Raw genomic sequence first — 19,299 nt, 5'->3', positions numbered from 1 at the left:
CTCACGAAGTGGTATATTTGACAGTGCTCAAAATAGCCCTCCCAGGTGTGATACCCAGACACCGGGGAGGAAACGAAAGGGGGCGCCTCCCGCCACCTGGTCTGATAGGTTCGGGTCTCTAGAGTATATTACGCGTACAATCGGAATAATGGGGTCATATAGGGTTACCAAAAAGACTCGTGAGCCCGTTAAAAAAAGCTATGCAAGAACCGCACCAACACACCTTAAAGGGAAACTAAATATAAACACTTCAAGCTGATAAGGTGTTCTTTCGAAACTCTATATCCATTAGTTTCACGGTGATACGTTGAATATTACGCGAAAATATTAGGATCGATTTCCAAACCTTTAAGTTTTACGTTTTTGGAGCCCCATCTGCGGTACGTCCAATGCGAAGTCACGGATTTCAATCTTAGGGCGCTTGCACTTATATTTCCTCACTAAATATAAAAGCCACTCTCGATTTCAAAGCACTTTAACGTATCTGCGCTGTGCTGGCTCAGTAAACGGTATCAAAACTTGCTAAGATGTGCATGTTTTTTTTTTCTTTAGAATAGAATGCAGTACATATTTACAGTTAGAAATGTAGACTAGGCCCGATCAGACGCCTTCAAAATCTATGGTGGTTACGGCTATATAGTGCGGGCACTTCAAAGGAGCGCCGCCATCCATCCCATGCTTTCATTCTTTCTTTAGCTTTTTCCGTCTTGTCAAGTCTCTTCTCAGGATAAGAGTGGCTTTTCTATTTTCGGTACAGTATAGGCAGGTAATTTACTAATACAGCTCGACTTATCTTGCTCTTTAGTGCACCTTTAATGACAAAGGGATAGATATGCTAATCTCGCAGGAAGTGTTGAGTTCTTGTAGCTCCCATTTTGAAATATTGAAGCTTACAACTGCACCGTCAAGTGTACGTTTTTAGTTCACCAGGCATTGAGTGTGCTGAGTTGCGACATTGTTTCGTATGAATCATCGCCTTCCTTATGTAAATATTCTGAAACTACTTCTGAGAACGTCCAGAACACCCTGCGGAATGTCCTGCAGTTACTTTTCCAGTGAATCTCAACAACCGTGATATGGGATACAATGGTGTGGACATGATATGGATATGGAAACAATGATATACAATAATATCCCATATCAGGGCGGTCCTGGAGCCATGAAGCACGGTACTATAGATGCGAAACGAATATTTTCTTTCGCTCTCTCTTAACAATTATCAATATACGGGGTGATCAGCACAACGCTGCTGAGAAATAATTTTCAATAAGCTTCCGCGGTGCAATCATATCGAAGCTGTCCGTGAACGAGCCTGTATCACAGTTTTTAGCTTGCTTGACAAACGTTCACTTCTGTGCGAAACGAGCACCTTTTGCTACAAACTTGGGCATTTTATAAACAAAGAATAAGTGGCTACTATTTATGAAAGCTGTTTTGGTGGTGTTTTGTATGCGCTTTTATTCACGTGCACAACGACCTTGTGCTTAAGGTATATGCCGCTTGCGTGTGCTACGTCAGTGTTGATTCTCGCTAAGACGCGGGTGAAATGTTCCCGTTTTCCCATAGCGCTCCGAAGCATGCATTGAGCAAAATTTGGCCGGCTTGTACAGCAACCACCTTCCTCTGTGCGACACTGCTCGGCAATAGTTATGCCGTTACGCGCCTATTTGCGATTCCAAGTAAATGCTCGCCACCTAGCGGCCGCACAGATATGCAACCGATCCAGGTTCAGGCTTGAAGCGAAAGAGGGTGTCTTATCACAGCATGCGCTGAGTGCATCGTACAGTTCTCAAATCGTCGTGACGCCACCGCGAACAAGCCCTATAATGAAAAAAAAAAAGACGGATGCCCGATGATAAACGTTGTCTACTATTATGCGTGTCATCGCGGTGGAAAAACAGCAGTGTATGATTTCATCATTTCCAGGAAGAAGCAGACAACGCACATTAATTTTCTGCCCCAGCATTAGCGTTACCGATGGTTTAAGCAGCAGGGCGGGTAGCAGGAATGATAACCACCTCGGAAGGTCTGAAGTTGATCATGACACGTGTTATGCCGCGAGGTGACATATTGTTTTCATGGCATGCTTTAGTTTAGCAGTGCCAGCAGAAGGTGTTCTTTTCTCATTCAACGCGTTGAGGTAATTTCTTTGCTCGCAAGAAATTTAGTAACAACGACAAACAGCGCTCGTTCCATGTTGGAGCGTTCGACCTGCGCACAGCGCAGCTAGTTTGCTTTCCGACACTGTGCACGCAGCTAAATTCCATTACAGCTGAATCAATTCATTTCGAAGTCATGCATTTACATAAATACAACTGACTTTGCCAAAAGAAAGCCCTCAATAAATTTTGGGAAGCTGTTCGAAGAAACTCCAACTTCGTCCGATTGGTTGTTATTCACTTCTCGCGTTTCTCCGGGGTTTGAGAATTCCTGCGTGCCGCAGGTGCCTGCTATGTGCCCAAGCCCGGGCCTTACGAGTTATAACACCGTGTACTGCGAGCACGAATAAGCGCCACTCATTGGACTCAAACGGCGTTATCACACGTATGAGCTAACTATAAAAATAAGATGCACGCGACTCACAAATGAAACTCTTCTTTGTTTCTTATACCAAAAGACCTTGACCTGGTAACTTTACTATAGTCTTTATCTCTGCCTTCTTTTTATATCCCCCTATCTCTCTCTCTTATCCTCGGTCTATTTGTGCAGAATGTCCGTATTTAGCTTGTGAAAGCACGACAGGCGTTACTAGCGATATGTTGCGAAATGCTATGTGTGATATTACCGCAACCCGGGTCGCAGTGCGGAGATGCTCTTAAGGTCGAAAACAGCCACGTATCGTACCTGTAGAACTAGAACAACGCCATGAACAAGCGCTTGCACCTTTCGTTGAGGTTCGCTACGCAGAAACAATTCCTTTTTTTTAAACCTCCGGCTCGCTTGAAAGGCACTTCCTCTTTAAATATATCTGATGTGATTCGATGCGCTGGCCGGACGTTTGCCCGCACAGCGCAACTATTTCCGCGATTTCGTCGCTGAAATCCTCGAGATCGATCTAAATAAGATGGGCGACAGTAAGGACCTTTCTCGGTTTCCACGAAACACCTCGATTCGACGCCGCAAAAGAGAAACGTGACCGGAGCACCAAGGGAAAGATCCGCCGAAAACCTGGATGTCACAGCCATCTTTGTTTATTTGAACGGTGTTGGTAGCACAAGTAGTGGATTCTGGAGTTGCCGATAGTACAACGTGGACATCGTTGACAGAGATTACGTCGTGTACACTAAATAAGCAATAAGTGAGCCCTGGTGAGTTCTCTCGGCAGCGATGCCGGATTACGCTTTCATAACCAGCCGGTTACGTTTTCAACAGTGCTTCTAGCGTGCTACTGCCCTTCGCTACATTTCATGCCTGATCCTTTGATGGCCCCCCAGAGGCAAATGTACGCGCGCTTTCGTCACTGTACGTAAAAACACGTTGTCGCGATCGGAAACTGCTGCACGTCACTAAACTCATCTTATGCGATGCACTCAATAGAGGCCTGCGGTAAGCCGCTGTGACAGGCAATGAACTTGAGCCGTCGACTAAAGCGTGAAAGGCAATCAACGCACGATGCAGTGGGCGCGGCGAGTGCTTTTATCCAGCAATATGCAGTAAAAATGTACCTAGACGGATGAAGATTGCTTCAATCAGTGTTTTGATGAAAAGGCAAAGTGGCGCTTTGGTTTAGAGGTCGTCTTCGCGTGTGTTTTTCTTCTGCCTTTTGCTTCTGAACTCAACGTCATCCGTTGTTCTGCACGCCCAACCTAACGCGGAAAAGATGAGAAAGCGACGAAGATTCCACGAAATAATGTCTGCACGTTTGAAATTTATTTATTTCTGTCGCTCTGACACCAAGCAACGCATGATTTCCTTGACACAATGCTCCCTCCCGTGCCCCAATGGCATCCTGTCTTGAACGTACAGGCCTATTTTTCATCGTGTCAGTTTACTTCTATTTATTTGTGCGTTTTATTCATTCTATGCAGATCATGAGCACATAGATAAGAAAAATGCAGTGTGAAGATGGCAAGGCTGCGGATTACGATATAGATCAAAATTGTTTTAGAATTATTAAAAGTTAACCGTTGTCACGAGCGCCTTTGGTAGAGTCTAAACCGCAACAAAAGTTGCCTGAAACCAATGCATGTAATGCACAAAAGTTTCCAATTCAATTCCTTCACAAAGCTCGACAGCGCCGTCGAGCATCCTCAAGAGGTGTGAAGCAAGGTGTTCATGGCTTCTAAAAGGTAAATGGAAGCTCTGAAGAAATGATTCTTGTTTTTTCGCACCAATGAAAGTGAAGTATACGGTGGCAACGAATGATACCAAAGTCGACGGTATCACCTCTTGACCAGCTGATGTTCTTTACAGCGCGCACCAAATCAGTACACGGACGTGTACTGCGGCTGCCACCACAGGCACCTCAGTTTTATTTTGCCCATTTCCTCTATCATCGCGTGCCCTGTTTGCCCCTGTCCAGGAGTGCAGACCCTGTCAAGCCCCTTAAAGTTTTTTTCTCGATACTCACCAAGTTTTCTCGATATCTAAAATTTATTTATTTATTTATTTATTTATTTATTTATTTATTTATTTATTTATTTATTCCGCTGACGACGAATTCGTTACCCGTACGTTTCAACAAGTTCAGCGCCACATCGTGTAGCTTGGAAAGTACAGCTAAATGCAATACTGCACTTTTTTGGGGACGCACATAAACAGTTTCACTATTCCGTCCTAGTTTCTTGGAACACAACGCATAGGCAGGGCGCCAAGGACATCGTCTTCAGAACTATCAGGTGCAAAGCACACCGTGTTCTTTTTTATTTCATCAGGAAGGACTGCGAACAAGCGGTGCTCCTGAAGGGACAGTGACACGTCGAGAGTGCCTTTCTGGGTTTGTTATTTGCCTCATTCTATCTATGCAGCGGGACTTCACCTCCTCGACCAATAACTGACGTCTGGCGAGTTCACGATCACAAGTGAAGGGAGATTTCATGAACCACGACGATTGTTCGTGGCAGCCTAGAGTTCACTTTATCCTTCAACGACGCCAGCAGCAGTTTGTGGCGTACATAGCTCCCACATGTGGCATTCAAGCTGTCACATGCACGATAGAACTGGAAGTAAATGCCCAAAGATAGAGAATGTGTGTCAATAGACACGGCATTGAGCAACGCTGCGCAATACAAACACGTCCGGTCGGGCAGGCGAAGAGGCCGATATATGGCGTTACGTGTGACTCACTTCGCGGCAGCTGTAGAGAAAGAAGCGGCGCGTGGTAGAGGAACGGTAGAATAAAGAGAGAAAAAAAACAGAGATAAAGAAAAGGCGACTACGCGCTGGCATCGTGCGGAACGAGCACGGCGCAAAACATCGCAGCCAGCGCCTTCGACGCGCTTATAACGAGACGAAGCTGGCGGCGTAGCGCCCACCCGACTCGCGGTCGAGAGAGGCGGCCGAAGCCTGCAGCCACAGCTTCGCGCACTCGCAAACGCACAGGCGAGTTCCTGGAGTACGTCTACGGCGTGGCGCACGCGTGTTGCGTGACGCTCGTCGGAGACGCGGCCGAGACACGCGCTCGCCCGCCGCCAGCTGCATCTCGAGCCTTCCCTCGACCTTGGAAGTCTTTGGGCTCGAGCGAGCGGGACGAAACGGTCCGTGTACGCACCTCCTCTGCGCGAACGCTAACGAGGACCCGCGTAACGAGGAACAATCCGATCAAGCCGATGGGCAAACACGCCGAAGGAAGCGGCACAGACGTGAAAGTGAGAGGGGCCCTTGGTATTTAACCAAGCGGTGCTTGCGGCAAAGCGTGAAATAAGATCCGTATACTCTGGATTCGTCGCATTGGCGGAGAGCTCTTTCAGCGTTTGTTCGCTGCCAACAACGCTTCCGCACGCGCCGTGGTTGCTTAGCGGCTGCTTATTGGCTGTGCTGTTGGGCCGCTTAAGCACGAGATCGCGGGATCGAATCCTGGCGACGGCGTCCGCATTTCGATGGGGGCGAAATGTGAGCACACCCCTGTACTTCGACTTAGGTGCACGTTAAAGAACCCCCTGCTGGTCCATGATATTCCGCAGTCCCCCACCGTGGCGTGCCTCATAATCAAGTCGTGGTTTTGGCACGTGAAACCCCATAATTTAGCTAGGCTACCGGAAGCTTATGGGGTAGCAACAATGGAACACTTTTGATCAGCGTCTTTTCTACGTGACAGTGGCCTATTAGAAAGACTATAAGGACCCCATTTCATCCCTTTTCATATTTTTTTTCTCACGCTTTTATTTTTGTCACGCTCTTCTTTCCGTCTTTACTTCCTCTTTCCCTTCCCCTAGTGCAGGGTAGCAAACCGGAGGTTTTAAGTCTGGTTAACCTCCCTGCCTTTCTCTCATTTGCATCTCTCTCTCTCTCTTTGATCAGCGTTATTTTCCAATCACATCGTTCTCGGGTGCATCAAGAAAACGGTCGATCCTTCTGGTGAGGCGTCGTGCTGGACGTTACGTCTCGCAAGAGCGAATTCATCGCTGAATGTTGTTGATGGAGAATGCTTCAACCCACTGCTCTCATGAAACCTTCTTCACAGTCTCGCCAATATGTGCGCTCTGTCCTAATTTTATTTTTCCACTTCGTCAACCTCGCAAACTTCGTCAAAAAGCCACATGCTCAGCAGGCTCTACAGCACAGCGAATAGGTAAAGCTCGACTACAGGACGAGCCGCTTTAACAGATCAATGAGGGCAAGTCGAGAAGATCAAGCTGCTGGAACTTGCGCAGCACTACAGAATGAAAATGTGTGGAATGCTGAGCATTGTAAGTGCCAGTGCTCAAGCATGTCGCTGTGGTGTCCACTAGGGCGGCACGAACGGCTCGGCGCATGTCCTTGCCGGTAAAGGCGGTGTGCTACATTGAAGCACTCGATGCATTTCTTGAAGAAAGAGACCTTGTGCCGCGGGCTAAAGACGGCCAGAAGTTGGGGTAGTGCACGATCCCTTGTCGACACCTTCATACGGGTGGAATTTGATTGGAAGTATTCAGTAAGCCAATTCCCGGACACAAGAAACCCTCGCTGAAGCATCCTTAGCTGGATATCGCCTCTCCAGCAACAACGACGCGCATAGTCTTGCAAACCATGTGGCATGTACAGTATAGACTCGTGTAAGGGCCGCACTCCAACTTGACGTGCCGCTACTAGATGGCGAGAGCCGCGCGTTGACATCTGATGCAATGGTACATCCAGGGTGCGCACAAGTCACTGGCTGAGCCGGCACCATTTTGATCAACAGGTTTGTTCCCGTGCAAGCGCCGCGCCTCGTCAAAATTGTGAAAAAATAAAATCGCGGCCCTTAAACGAGTCTATACGGTAAATCATTACGCACACGACGAGTTCACTATAACCACAACCTCTGTCCGTAACACATAGTTTCTTCCCATTTGTAATGCTATTCCCTATCCGTATCACCCGGAGTTTCATGGCAAAGTAAAAATTAGGCACAGCTCATTCTTGATGTTTGTCGATCTAAGCGAAGTTATCTCAGCTTTGTAGAATGGTTGCATTCAAACACAACACACGGCACGTACAATGTGCAGGTCGCTTTATTTACAGATAACGATATGTCCACGGTTTCAGGCCCTTTCTTTTCTTCTTCTTTTTCCACACCTGTCTGTACCTTCCGAGTGGGCGCCATTCACAACTGAGAGAAAGGGTATCCTACAATTTTTTTTTATATAAGTACAACGATATCATATCTTTTTTACCTACTGTAGCCCAGTGGGAGTGGATGCAATAAAGTACAAACTAAATATAGTACTTTCTAGCAACACAATTAGAAATTATAGAGAAATAGAGAAGTGCTGTTAGACATGTATTGCCAGCGAGTGCATCAAAAAACATCCTTTGGTGGAATAGAGTGTATATGGCCAGGTAAATAATTCAATAGGTCAATAATTGTACGTGGGAAAAAATATTTAAATTAGTTCCTGCGAGCCAATAACGGTTTTAGGCTTAATTTCTAAAAACTGCTGTTCGAATAGTGCCTGGCAACCGATAAGTATTCGCTATCTGAAAGCTGACATGATGAGTTAATGATATTCAAAAATTGCAGTGAAGTGATTTCACGACGAACAGAGAGCGGTGATACGTTTAATGAAAGGAGAGCAAATGGAGGGGAGAAGTGTCTGTCGTATCTGCGACACATAGAGCGCACAACTTTTTTTTTTTTTTAATCGGCTCAGGTCCTTTTATATTACGGAGATGGTGCGGGTAACAGACAACTGAGTCATATACTATTATGGGCTGGATTAACGATTAATATAATAGAAGCATAGCATCTTTAGGAGCAGATGGAATTGTACACTTTACATGTCCAAGTTTTCTTTAGTGCTTTGTTAGGTAACGTGAGGACATCATGGCACCAAAATAAAGTGTTTGTAAAGACAGTAATTAGATATATATCGTTGGATACCCAGTTTAAATGTGAGCTGTTGTTGCTGTTGCAAAATGAGGGCGTAGTTGTGTTTACAAATTACATTACAACGGTTTTAAAGAAGTTATTCATTTGCCATGTCTCGCACAAGGCGCAAGACAGGGCGAAAGAATTGGTAAGGACGTATACGTGGTACTCTGAGGCTTGCTTCTGATTGTCTCTTTCTGATTGGTTCGTAGTTCAGAGCACCTTTATTTTCAGTTAATTGCGAAACGTAATTGCTCGTGCTCTTACCGAAAGACACCGTGCCGACGGTGCCGACGCGTTTAAATCGCTTGCTACCATGCGCACGCGTCGTAAAATTAATCACGCCAGTGAACTAAGAACATATGTAGGGCACAGTATTTGGTCAAACGCCACAGTCAACCGCGGCATTCATCAGAGTTATGGACGCGGAGAGCGTGCAGGACGCGTGGTCCGAATAATGCCCTATATAAGCGGATAGAAAAGTGTGTGACGTCAGCGTGCACCTTCAAAGTCAATTCAAGTCTGAAAAAAAAAACGGACAGCGAAGTGCGAGAGTGATGCTGAGGAATGTGCCAATCCTAACCTGCGCGCTTGAATGCAAACAAGCGAACCAGAAAACAGGGCTATCGAAGGAGGCGGTGGGCCGACTCATTGCTTGAGGGCGGCCATTCGTCACACAGTAGTGCAGCTTAATAGCTCTCAAGAACGTTCTAAAGGAAAATGATATCGCTGACGATCATTTTCTACAAAAGTTTACATGAGTGCTTTGCCCATGCCAATTATATATATATATATATATATATATATATATATATATATATATATATATATATATATATATATATATATATATATATATATATATATAGATATATATATATACTGCTGATATGTCTGTTTCGTGGCAGTGTTGTACATCGTATAACTGTTTCGTACATGTTTTGTTTTGCAAAGTACACGTAGTATCGAGGTTTGAGAAAGACAACACAACGAAAAACACTGAAACGAACTGTACGAACAAAGCACATTCGCAGTTTCACCCGTATAGGGCAACGCATCGACAGCGATAGCGAGGTCTAGCGTGGGGCTCGAACTCCTCGGACGGTGTTCTAACTACACGCGCTGCTGCGACATGTCGGCATTACGCTCCATTCAAAACAACAGCTGCCGGATAAAATAGGAAAGGCGCCCCGCCAGGCGACTCACGACGCTGGCGTCGCCAGGTGGCGTTGCAGGCGTCGCTCAGTAACAGGCGATCGGAGGATTGGTGGGAAAAAATAGTAGGGAGACGACAAAAAACGGAGACGTAAAAAATCAAAGTTCGCAACAGGGGATCAGAAAATTTGGTTGTCGGAGTTCATAGTGTTTATTTTTTTTCTTCTTTTTTTTATTGTTTAACCCAGCTAGGACATTAGGCAGTATAATATCAAGAGCTTGGTGGCGCAACCCACCGCCCCGTTCCAAAGGGGACGCTCATAACACCCATCCATCCATCCATCCATCCATCCATCCATCCATCCATCCGTCCATCCGTCCATCCGTCCATCCATCCATCCATCATCCATCATCCATCATCCATCATCCATCCATCCATCCATCGATGGTGAACGAGATGAGACCGTCGGCGTTAGAGGGCACTCACACCAGCGACTGATAGACGTCGCGGCAGTGACCGCGACTGGAGACCAGTATTCACACTGACAAGCTCTACACCTTCCCTTCGCTACACCGAAATGTCCGGCAATGTCCGATTGATGCCGTTAACAAGCCCGCTCGTGCCGCCATCGCCACGTAAAATAAGCATCAGCATCAGTGGCGTTGTCAGCGAGGAGGGCAACACCTGGTATGTGCTCCCCCTTTCCACCTCTGAAATTTCTGCGTCAGGATACCTGGCCGTGGCAAAGTGAAGGTAGCGCGAAACATCAAGGGCATATAAGTACAACGGACACCACAAGCGCTTACTGCCGACTAACACTTGCGGCGAACGCGCAATTGCTTCTGCTTGCGTTTAAATACTCGTTTCTTTGAATAATATGTTGGTTGCTAGTGGTGCTTGTGATGTTTGTTCACATAAAATGTGGTTGCGCTTGTGGTGTTTGTTCTACTTCTCTGGCCTTATTTCGCGCTACCTTCACTTTGCCACGGAATCGTATCAACTAGCATACGTGTCAACCTTGCTACACAGTCTTCGCTAAAACGACGTGCTAGAACCTTGCCAAAACGGCGTGCGACAACGCCCGCCTGGCACCCTCCCGGCCATCTCCCGGTCAAATGCGTACAAGCACTAGCGTCCCTGCTTTGCAGCTATGTGCACTCTACACCGTGGTCCATACAGTGGCCTGAGCGGACAGGAAACTTGAAGGTATACGAACGCCAATGGTTTTCCGTCAAATGCATTTCGTGTGCCATCGACGCTTGTGGCCGTCAACGCCGCTGGCGGTGCTCAACAGGCTAGCGTTTTGAGGAGCCCGGTAGCTGCCAGAGCGCTGTTACCGTGAAGCATCAAAATTTACCTCGGGAGCGCTCCAAGATATCGTTCTTCTTGTTGCTAGGACCCTTGCCACCGAACTCGAGCGCAATACTAAATGGTGCTATCGCTTTCTAGTGCTTCGCCCTTCAAACAAAAGCGAAATTTGATTTGCTTGCTTCTCTGGCACAGTTACTGTTACGACGATTAACCACTCCAGAAACTACTTGTTGCACTCGATGGTCGCATAAAAAAAGTGAGTCATGTTAGACCGTTAAGCACTAGGAAGTTGTAAGACGCACCAGTGAAAAATACGTGATGGAACTTCTCGCGCACTTGGCAGCCATCGCGGTAACGTCCGCAGTGCGTGTGTTTCAAATATAAAGGAAAGCGACCGAGGAATAGATGCACGTAGCCCATCATAGTATAAGTGTGGATATGGTGCAACGTAAGTACACAACGGGTAAAAAAAAAGAAAGTCAGGGATGGCAGGGCCGGCCGGTAGCCCACTTCGAGATCGGGGGAGAGTGATGGTGTTATCGCAGAACAAGCCCTTTACAGCGAAGCTGCTATACCCCTGTCAACCGGGCAAGCTAAAGTGCACTTTAAGCAAGTGCACATAAGCGCGCTGAGTGCCATTTTGGTGGCGCGCTGCTCTACGAGAAAGAAACGCGTTCTTTCAAATTGGTGGCGATGGCTAAGGGGAGTCAGAAGGCAAAAGCATATATATGTTAACTTAAGAATGCTTGCACAAAAGCAGTTTGTTATTGTTAAAAACAGCATTTACAATCAACTTAAGTGCAGGTGAAGTAAGCCACTAAAAGAAAATTATGAGGTTTTACGTGCCAAAACCACCTTCTGGTTATGACGCACTGCAAGTCATTGCAACCTCAATAACAAGATTAATCACGAGCTAAGACAAGACAAGACTTGACCAGTTCCAATCCAAAGGACGCTTTGCTCCAAACAACTGCGCATCTATTACCCAGCGTGGTCGTAAACAGCCCGAGAGCGAGAGTAGTTTCTTGCCGTCTGTATTTCTTCTTATACTTTCTTTCTTGTTCTTAGCAGTGTGACATATTTTATTACCTTGTAACGTTAGCAATTAAAGAAAAGGTTATTAAAAATTACTCCTCGCTGCTTTCAATATTACTTATTTTTCACTCTTTGCTAACGAGGCTACACACTGACACACTCGCCGTCATGTGCGCTATGCAGTAAGTCACTAAGCATTCCCCTGTGGCAGCTTGCAATTGACACTTGCGGCAAAGTGAACTCGCTCAAAGTGCACTTAAGTTTGCCCGTGTCACAGGGTATTAGCCTCTATAGTTGGTCGGGATATTTCGTGTCCGCGTGCGCGGTTTCGCTCACATAAAAACAAACGGCAACTGGAAGGCTTTGTGTTTGAGTTTCCGCGTAGCAGAATTATGTTTTCTCGTATACTCGAGTTACAGTCCGATGCTATCTTGTCTTCAGGTTGTGCGTAAGCCGTATTTTAGGAATTTTTCTGACGCGTTTTACTTTGAACATTCTCTTAGTTCAATAATGCACTTGCCCTTGGCGGTGGGGCTAGAAGAATGAGGATGCGTGCTGCACTTCCGGACACGCGCGTGCGTGCGGGCGTGGCGTACTACGTAGTTTCTGTTGGTGGTGTGTAACGTAGGCAACATCTACGCTGTACATCCACTTTCACGGGGTGGTATGGAGACGTTTTTTTAAAGTGAAAGTGTTACTGGCCGCGAACTTGCGATTTCGCCGTGGGCGTGCTCCGAGGAGGCACATGACGTCACACCGAGTTCCTCGTCGTTGCGTTCGCCTCCGCTCGCTTCGCCAGCTGCGTCGCATGCCTGATAACATGTCGAAGGATTGAAAAGGAGAGCTCGCGTGCGCCGCAACCACAGTTGAAGCGGCAGTATGGACGGCGACAATTCTGATAAGCAGGAGGAGGCCTGGCATAGACATCGGAACGAGATGAAGAGGAAACGAATCGCCCAGGAAACAGACGAACAAACAGCGCGCCGAACGACTGCCTAAACGCCGCAGCATAGCTGGACAACCAGACTAACCTGGACTTGCAATCAAGATTAACCAAGGCTAACCAAACAACCTTAGCTTTCGCTACGTATATCCTGGCATAGCCGAGCTAAGCCACTGCCAATTTTTTTTTTCTGTAGTCGACAGCCGTTCACAGTACGCGCACAAGTCAGCAATAGCTTTGTTGCGAGTACTTGCAGTGCACAAAAATAGACGTTTCCAGGATAATTAACTTTTCCCAGTACGAATGGTTCGCGTCGAAGCGCCGCTATGAACACATTGTTTAGAGGAAAGGTAGAGCTCGTCTTTGGAGAAGCTAAATGTGTGAACTCGGGATACGTAAAGGACATTGAGAGCGGTGAAGATGAATTATGCAGTGGAAAGCAACGTCTGTCTAGCTGCAGGGAAGGAAGGGGCTCTATAACGTAAGAGTATCCAAACTGTTTCTGTTCTATTTCCGTATCCAGCGCTCCACGATCGGTCAAACATTTTTCGGGCCGCACCCACCTCCCCATTTGCCTGTCTCTCACGCGACATCACGAAAATAGCGAAAGATTCCCGTATGATATAACGTGTACGCAGTAATTTTGGATAATTAGACCGAACAAAAGGAAAATAATTATTCCCGATTCTACCCTTTTTCGCAATTAGCCTACCGCTATTGGTCAACCTTTTTTTCAGGCTGCTTCCACTTCGCCTGTCTGCCAGCGACTTGACCAAACCACGAAAACTCACCGCGTCAAACTGAAATGTACGCATTAAATGATGCATTGATATGCCAAAATACAGAAATGTTTTCGGAATAGCCGGGGACAAACCCGCTTCGAAAGGAATATATGATGGCTGCCCCCGATCTCTCTGGTAGTGGCTACTCGAAGGTGCCGGGTAGAATTGATTTATTTGCGTACAATACAAAAAATTTGCGTTGCAGTATAACGTTGTCGAGACCTTTCGGCCACGTACGCCACATCCCTCTGCCGACTCATCTTCGCTGAGGATTCGTTCCGTTGAACGCCGCCGCCATTTTCGAGCAGCCGCCGCAAGCTAAGCAAGGGGAAGCGGACCAATCGCAGACGCAGGCGCCACTCTCCTCACCCGGTTATCTATTTCCACTGCACTAGCTAGGCCCCACCAATAACCTCGCTCCCCACTCTTGGGCAGCGCACATAAAGAACGAAACACGAGAAAAGTTTTTATTCGAAAGAAGAAGATTATATATACACAACGATTATGAAAGTCATTGGGTGACGTGTAAAAAAATCATCGCTTCGGCGTGCTTTTTCCCTTCCTGTGTGCTCCTCGCCTCTTGTCAGTCAGTTAAATAAGAAAAAGCAATCACCTTAGGCAATGCTATTCGTTTTAGAAGGAAACAAAAGTGACTTTCTATAAACGAGGAAAGCGTTTGATTGGACTGTTCAAAGAACGCCGCGGAGCACCGCCCGACGCTTACGTCGGTGGTTACGTAAATTTGACATCAGACGGTTGGAATGAAAAGAGCTTGTAAATGTTTTATGTAATTGGCCCTTGGGCTCGGTTCCCTTCTCTTTGTATGAGGCAGTGCTTGGTGAAATGCAGGGGCCGATGCAATGATGTCCAATAGATGCTGCGAGCGTATACCCCTACAGCGAAGCATTCTTGACGCAATCTTGACTCTATAGCGAACAATCTTGCAATTCCTTCGTGCTTGAAACGCTCCCTATTGCACAGACAAGTGTGCTATTAGTTGCAAACTGAACTACGATCTGATTTCGTTCATGTTCAGAGCAGTGCGCAGCACTAATTGATCCGGTATATTAAGAGATCACTCTCAGAGCAACGCAGTCACAGACATTTCGGCACAAAACGTCACTGTGTGCCGTTATGCAATGCCCAACAAATATTTAGATAGAAACATCTAAGTTCTGAGCAAACTGAACCCGGCACCACTTCAGTCATAGCAAAGTTCAAGTTGGGAAAGAAATTATTTGATAAATGCTTTTGCAAAAGCCAGTAAGACTGCGGAGATTTTATGAAAAGATACGTACAACTTATTGCAGTGAACTGGGATTCCGCTGAATGTCGTAACAGCAAAATTCTTGTGCGATAGGTTTTCCTGAATCTACCGAGGCAAGAATGTGACCATGGTAATTTGTGACCGTACGCTACGAACGGCTCAAGTGCACCAACTCGGGATTAGGCCGGAGAAAGATCGGAGAAACGACGCTCGATTATGTGTTAAGCTGGAAATTCATTAAAGAGACATGCTCGATGCATGTAAAACAGTAAGAAAACATAGCATGTGCCAATACTTCGAATAATTGCAGCGGGTGCACAGACCGAGATACAGAGAGAGAGAACCAAACCCACACAGACAGAGACAAACCCAGAGACAAACTCATCACACAAGCACACGCAGTGCTGAGTGGTGTTTGCGCGCACAAACATAATTCAGCCACTTTTAAGTGATTCCACCGGCTTGAATTCATTTACAACGAAAGGAGCAGTTTCTGACACCGGACGCCGTACTCGTCTTGTTCTAGCGTCTAAACAATGGCCCTTGGCCGCTACGGGGGATTCGCCGAAAAAGCAGGCGGTTTTACGTGCGTTTTAAGGTTGTGACAAAAATAAAGCTTTGTATATCAGATCGTGGGTTAAGAAAAACTAAATGTAGCAATTAGAAGAAACCTGTAAAGAATTTTGAACTAAAATAATTTAACATTGAGAAGTAAAATAAATTATTCATAAGTTTAGAAAATCAATAATATTATGCTATTAAATTAAAAATACTAATGATATTAATTGTGCCCCTAATGAAATTGTGAGAAAAGAATTCCTGAAGCTGAATCCCGGTGAAGGCACTCCAAGGGAGAGAATGGTTGGCTCAAGTTGGCGAAATGATAATACTAGAAGTTATCCTTCTCTTAAAGTTCGGTGGCGGGAGAGCAAAAGAAGAAAAGAAAGAAGAAATTGTTATGAAGAGGAAGCCCGACGCACAAAGGTATTTAAAACTATTTACAAGGGGAAAGGATAATCGCGCATTCAGGCTGGCACAAAGGTCGCAGCTCCAGGAGACAGTCTATCACTTCCTCTTCGTCTCCCTCACGCGCGCACGGTCCTGCCCAAATGCACCGTAACAATATGCTCGACACAATAATAACACAATAACAGTGCTCGATAGATTCAGGTAAATTGCAAAAAAAAAGATAGCATAGAGGGAACAAAGCGAAACCAGACCTGCGTAAACGAAAATTCGATGATGGAATACGGCATCTCAGTTTTGTAAACTTCGAATTCTCTCGAGGGACACCACTTATTATTGCACGAAGAACGCGGATGATCCAAGTGAGAAGACCATGTCAAAGTGGATTTCGCGGAATTTCGAGATCAAGGACAATTTCTTTGCGATGCGCACACCGTCATCTTCATCCGCTACAGTATCAACTCATGTGGCCTCCGAAATATGCGCATGCACAAGCGACAACCCTTTCAGAATATACGTGCCTGTAAAGAAAAAAGGAAAGTCATTCCTAGATGTATGTCAAATTGAGGAACAGATACGTCGAAGACAGCAAAACTGTATAAGTGACTTCTGACACCCTGGGTCTGTTTTCTGGACACGTGCTTAGCGATATCATCATCACCGACTCCCTGGTCATATAGCTATACATCGGAGCTCCAGCCAAGGTTGCGTTAGGCAGCCTTCGTATACGCACGCCTAATGTGAGAGTGTGTGTACGAAGACTCACTAGGCTGCTTCCGGCACCGTCAGCCCGTTCACAGTCGTAGCCTTGCAAATTCTAGTTGAGCGCCAACGAGGAGCCGGATAAAACGCTACGTGATAAAAATTAGCAGTTGCGACCAAAAGGCAAAACACTGACTGTGATAGCGAGTGTTAGAGTTGCGCTCGAACTTTTTCGGATTTTGTTCACTATACACGGGTTCGAGTGACGCTAACATGTTGCACGCAGGTGCGCCAAAAATTTCTGGCGCCGTTAAACACTTAACCACGCCGTGTAGCACGCCTGTGATGATATTTCACACGCTATACTATGCGCTCGCTGCCAGTAAAAATGCAGCGCCAATAGATTTATACCATTTATCAGGTATTTTCAGCTCTGACATCTGTCACCTCTGACAGCTGTGACAGCTGTGACATCTGACATATCAGTTTTTATCAGCTCTGATACTCTTTTGCACTTTAACATGTAATAGTCTGAGAAGATTTAAGATAAAAGGCATGCGCTGTAAATGCTGCGTTCCCAAAATTCTCAAATGAAAAAAAAAATTATGGGGTTTTACGGGCCAATACGGCGATCAGATTATGAGGCACTCCGTAGTGGTGACTCCGGAAATACGGACCGCCTGGGTTTCTATAACGTGCACCTAAATCTAAGTACACGGGTATTTTCGCGTTTCGGCCCGTCGAAATGTGGCCGCCGTGGCCGGGACTTGATCCCGCAACCTCGTGCTTAGCAGCAGGGCATCGCAACCACTAAGCAACCACGGCGGGTATTCTCCAAATTCTGAGGAACAATTTAGGGAAGAATGTAAGACCTGTTATGACCAACCCTACTGGTGTTGCAATATAGCCCGCATATACTCAATGGCATATAGTATGGCAAGGCATATAGCATATAGCCTATAAATATATGCAGAGCCTCACGGCAATGCCGACGCTGACGCTGAAAATTCGCTTAGAGTGTCCATATAATTGCTATCGCAATAATAAACATTACGCATTACTGGCTTAAAAAACAGTGCAATCAAATTCTCCAAGTGAGCTATAGGTAACTTCTATTTTATAATTATCGATAGTTATGTTTCGAAGCAAGGTTTCGGATTCCCACGCAAGTGGCCTCGCTGGCTGTGCTTTGATTTCCATTTGATACCGAGCACGCCGCCGCACGAAGACGGTTGCGCAACTATCCTTATCAAATTTGCCGTAAAATTCCAGTGACTTGTGTTGTCTGCCAGAACGGTCCTATCTTGCTCTCTCGCCTACGCTGCTGCGCTAATAACGACTATCGATCATCAACACGATTCTCCTTGATCTACAGATATTGTGTGCCGCCGGCATCCCGTAGCACAGCAGCTAAAATAATTTGGAAGTGCTGAGATATCGGCGTACGTTATCGAACCCCCATACGGTATAAAATAACATCAGAATATTTCAACTGTGGCGTTTCGCATAGAACCAACGTAGCTTTGGCGCCCCAAAGCGCGTCGTTTATTATGGCGGTTGCTTGAGAAGATCCGCAGCTGTGTTCAAAGAGTTTCGTCTATGGTTAAGTTACGGACAGCAACGACGCTCCAGATGTACGGAAACAATTGACCTTGAACTATAGGGTGAACTAAAGCGCTCTTGCAAGCTCCGCAAGCTCCAAGCAGCCCCAGAGATAAGGGTCACCGATCGCCTGCGCTGTTTTGTCCCCTACGCAAACGCCTCCGTATGTACGCCTCCATTTCTGGGGTAAACGCCCCCATTCCGCGCGCCGCGTAGGCTGACGGCGATTCGCGTAGAAAATCAAGTTGAACGCCACTCTCCTCATTCTCGAAACCGCCTGTTGCATTCCTGCTTGCAAGCATGCTTGAACGACACACTAGGAGCGAGTCGGGAGACAACGATGCCGGGTGACACTGATGAGAGACAAACGCCGCCCTTATCGTTTCTGAAATACAGAAATAGGTCGCTTCACCAAGCATTAAGAAAGGAATGATAACGTGCTGCTACAAGCGACAGCTTTGCTTTTCATTCCCTTCTTATTTTTTTCCCCGTTATCTGTAGAAGCTTTTCGCACGTTTTAAGTGCCTCTTCCGCTCTTGCATTCAGATCTAGCTTAGCGTGTTCCTGAGGCTACGTCATCCGCTCAGCTATCTCATAAGCAGTACTATTCAATGTGGAAGTCAAGTTTCGCACTGCAGCACTAGACGTTGCAGCTACAGGGTTAAGCGGCGTACAGCGCGAAAGAACGTTCGCTACAAAAAGACGAACAGGGCACCCACGCTACGGACCTTTCATCTTGCGCGTTGTGCATATTGTTCATATTCTCTCTATGGCACATACCATTTTGCAGAACTGGCCTTCTTGTAGTTACTGTGGCAACAACGAAATCGCTTTTGTTGTAAGCGAAATGCACACGTTAAGACAATTGTACACGTCCCACTTACTCGCATCTTGACTATACGTCTTTTTCACTGACTTTCACCTTCAATGCTCATTTACCTATTCACCCAGCACTTAGCCTTGTTACGCACTCAAAAGAAGTTTCCGTCATTGCGAGTGAAATTTTTGGACGGTCCGAAACTTTTGTCGCGAAAAAGTTTCTCAAAG

The sequence above is a fragment of the Dermacentor variabilis genome, chromosome 6 (genome assembly GCF_050947875.1).
Source record: "Dermacentor variabilis isolate Ectoservices chromosome 6, ASM5094787v1, whole genome shotgun sequence".
NCBI classification, from domain to species: domain Eukaryota; kingdom Metazoa; phylum Arthropoda; class Arachnida; order Ixodida; family Ixodidae; genus Dermacentor; species Dermacentor variabilis.
The sequence above is the reverse complement of the archived record's forward strand: the minus strand, read 5'-3'. Positions refer to the sequence as shown.